At 35.5% G+C, this 3,815-nt stretch overlaps 1 non-coding gene across 1 annotated transcript; it reads left to right on the forward strand.

The window, feature by feature from the left end:
• The first annotated feature begins 205 nt into the window (after nt 1-205).
• Nucleotides 206-289, forward strand: LOC114058656. The gene has a single exon (XR_003571517.1). It is a non-coding gene; the product is annotated as a small nucleolar RNA U2-19 (small nucleolar RNA).
• Nucleotides 290-3,815: the final 3,526 nt, after the last annotated feature.

A 3,815-nucleotide genomic window follows, 5' to 3' on the forward strand; every position in this document is an offset into this window, starting at 1 on the left:
TTCTTTCTCCCATATCTGGCTAATCAAACTTATAGACAGAGCTCCCTGTGTAAATCCTAACTTACTGGTCTCAGTGCAGAATCCTTGGGCTTTCCAGCTCCATGTGTCTCACACAGCTGCCAGCTTCCACAGTTCCATACAATTTTGCTTTATACATAATGTTAGATCTCTAGGCTCCTCTGAGATCTACAATTCTACTGAAGTGGGTCTGTGATGAGAAATAGCCAAATCTGACCACCAGAAGATAAAACAATCTTTCAGGTGCCATGATTTGTATGCAGTTCTGAGAGGCTTTATAATTGTGTCCTGGGCAGATGGAGCTTGTTAGCCCTGTAAGGCAATCCATCTACGTCCTGAGGACCTCGCTGCCACCGTCCAAGCGTGCTTGGCCCCGGCAGATGAACCTCAGGATTAAAGGGTGGGCTCAGTTCCGCTCACACTGTGTCTCACCTAAAAAATCCAATGCACAGGCTGGAAGGTGTAAAGACCTTCCCTGGTTCTTTGTTTGCGAAGACTGGCCATTATACATTATAGATCTCTAGGCTCAGTGCAGGATTTCTTGTCTAACAATTTGGATTATGGAATGCATAAATGATTTCTTTCACAAGAGGGGTGCTTTCTAATAAGATTCTGTCCCTTTGAACGCTTACCCTATTTTTCTGTTTCCCTACCTTCCAGTCTGCCTTCAGCTGCTGCCTTAGAAAATGCATACCCTGGAATTGAATAGCAGTTCTAATTGTGTTTCAAGAAAAGTTCAGGTCGATGGACTGCAGTAAAATGTCGTGATATCTTCACTGCACTGCGGAGCTGATCCCAAGAGGTTTCAGCTTTAATGTAGCTAGTGACTGAAAATGGTTTGGGTTGTGATGCAGAGATGATGTCATGATGCTGGTCAGAATTTAGGTGATAACATTTGGGAGGGAGCATTTGGGTTTTGTCTTGAAACTTTTTTGATAGCAACATATGTGTCAACTATACTATCCTGTCCCATTCAAATACACACATTCTCACTCTGATGGTAGTTTCGTAAGGGTGTGAAATATATGAATGCATTCATTTATGAATATATTTTGCAGTTGAAATGACCATTTCTTGAATTTGGAGGAAAATACTATTTAGGGATGGAAAACATTCCAGCCTGATCTACTTCTGTTTTCTCTTCTGCAAAACTTCATGTTTGTCTGACTCTGCTTGCTCGAAGAGAGATTGATAATTCAGCAGTGCTTCTTTGTGAATCAAAATATTAATGTTTATACCTTTTCAAAAATCACTTTTTTTCCAGATAAATAAAAATCTACATGACACAACATAATTTGATGACAAAACAAGCTGAAATACTGCATTGTTTTGTTTTGGTTTGGGTCTTATTACATATTGTTGCTTTACATTTCATATTTTACATGGTTGGTGCTTTGCTCTGCCTGAGAAACTTTGATACCCTGACTTGCTTTCTATTTCTGCTTCATTTTCCACTAAAATATCAAATGCTTTGAAAATGAATTTGGAGGAAAAATAGCATTTGTTACAGTAATATGTTTCATCATTGTATAGGATATCCTCTGTATCACTACATCTACTCAGAATGCTGCTGCAATTAATGCAATCATTCTGTAACCTGGCATTTCATAGCCATAATGCTGGCCTTTATGTAGCCTGTCTCCTGTTTTCTATTGTATAAAACTTTTCACTGTGGATCTCAGCATGGTTTCGAAAATGCATCTGTCTTATTCTTTATTTTATCACACAACCTTGAAATAAGAAGTTAATTTCTATCACAAACTTGACCTTTAATGCTGTTAAGCCTTATCTTTTCTCATACTTTTTCTTTAACCTTCGAAGATACAAAAGACATCTAAAACCCATACAGAGCGTTAAATCCTAAATATTTTCTAAGCAGCTATGATCTACTTGCCACATTAGAGTTGTAAATTAAAGGTCTCATGTGTTGCAGGAACCAGCCTTCCATATCACAGTTTTCTCCCCTGAATGAGGCAAGAGTCAGTCAGTAAATATATGTGGTCAACTTCAGATTTGCCTCACTGGGAGTTCACATGTATTTTTAACTGCCTTCAATTGTTAATGTATTCCTCAAATGAGATGCATCACCTTGAAGAATGACTTTTTGCCCTCTGGGAATACGCCAAACAAGTATTTCATTCACTATGATAATCAGTTCTACCTCCAGCAACATATGAAACCCAAATTTAATAGGCACTAGTGATTAGGTTTTAAGACACAGAGTCATCACTGTCCTCTGTAACAATAACAATAATAATATGGAAAAAAAAAAAAAAAACAGGAGAAAAACAGCACTGTATTTGCTTTTAGGAATCATTAGTAAAAGCAATGTAACTATAGACATTTGGGGAATATCCTCAATAAATATCATGTGTCTTGTTTTTAAAGAAAAAATTATAGCATTTTTTATTAATTTAAAAATTATCTTAAGCATAAATCAAAGCTACTTAAGTTTGCTTACATGACTTAGTTGTATAACACTGAAAGACAAAAAACAAAAAGAAAACAAAAAAAAGGGCGGAAGGAAATATATATCATATTCTTTAACAGCTTGTAATTACAAAATTTGCAGTGAAATAAAGAATTTAGGGGAGAAAATGAGAAATTTAATCTTCCTGCACAATTTTCAGTATTAAAATTACTCAAGATATTTCAGAAATTAAACTTCTATAGAAAGTAGAAAGGATAGTTATATGACATTATGGAAAAATAAAAAAATCAGCCTTTAAATCAGCAGCTTGGGTTGTGGACAATAAATGATACAGTGGTTCCACTTTCTTGGAACTAAGAAGCAGAAGAAAATGAAGAAAGATGCCAGTGACAGGGTGAGGATGATGGGAGCAGGCTAGCATTATGAATGATATGTTAAGTGATTGGCTCAGATGGAATCATGGGATTGCTGCCTTTTTCAGATACTGATTTTCATCTATATTGTTTGCTTCTTTCTCAGAAAGGCCTAACATATGCAGAATGTGTGTGCACGCGCATGAGCAATATAGCCAAATACAGATATATATTTATATGATACGTTATATATTCTTAAATGTTCAGAAGCCACCTTATCCCTTTTAATGTCCTTACACGTGATCCATTTAGCTAATCAGGATAGCTTACTATGACATAAACCAATAAACTGTGTCTTACATGAATTAATATCCTCCTTCTCTTTTTATTCATGGAAGAATAAAATTTCTTTTTTCATTTGTCTACTGCACTGAAAAGGAAATGGGTTTAGGGTGGGATTTTTGTTTGTTTTTTTTTACTAATTACTAATTCTGAAAGGTATCTTCTGATCTACTAAACTGCATAAATACAAGGAATAATATTTCTACTTAATAACAACGTGTTGTCTAATAGGAAGACATACTGAGGTCCTGTTACATATTCTTTGATGTGCTTTAAGCTGCATACCGTGCATTCTCTGCTTTCAGACTAACAGGCATTACCAGTATCACTCACTCTCCTGGCTTCTTTGTGTGAACAAACAGAAAGATAAAATGATGCTTAACACTGATGAGATATATCAGAAACACATGCATGTAATTAAACGTAATACTAATTTTGAAGGGTTGTTTTACTAAGATTACCCTCAGCAGCATATTTGGCATCATAAAGATTCCCTAACTCCAAGCTTCATCTCTGAACGTTAACTCCTTAGTGCCTTGTTAATTTATTTTGGGTCCTGTATTCTTTGAATATTCTTCCTTTGTGATTGCAACAAATTGAAATTTAAAGGGTCTATGGGAGGGCCACATATTAGTATATAAAATAATACCTTAAACTGTTTTTCTATAAGA

The sequence above is a fragment of the Empidonax traillii genome, unplaced genomic scaffold (genome assembly GCF_003031625.1).
Source record: "Empidonax traillii isolate 1590-97213 ecotype Southwest subspecies unplaced genomic scaffold, ASM303162v1 scaffold181:size1721324, whole genome shotgun sequence".
NCBI lineage: Eukaryota > Metazoa > Chordata > Aves > Passeriformes > Tyrannidae > Empidonax > Empidonax traillii.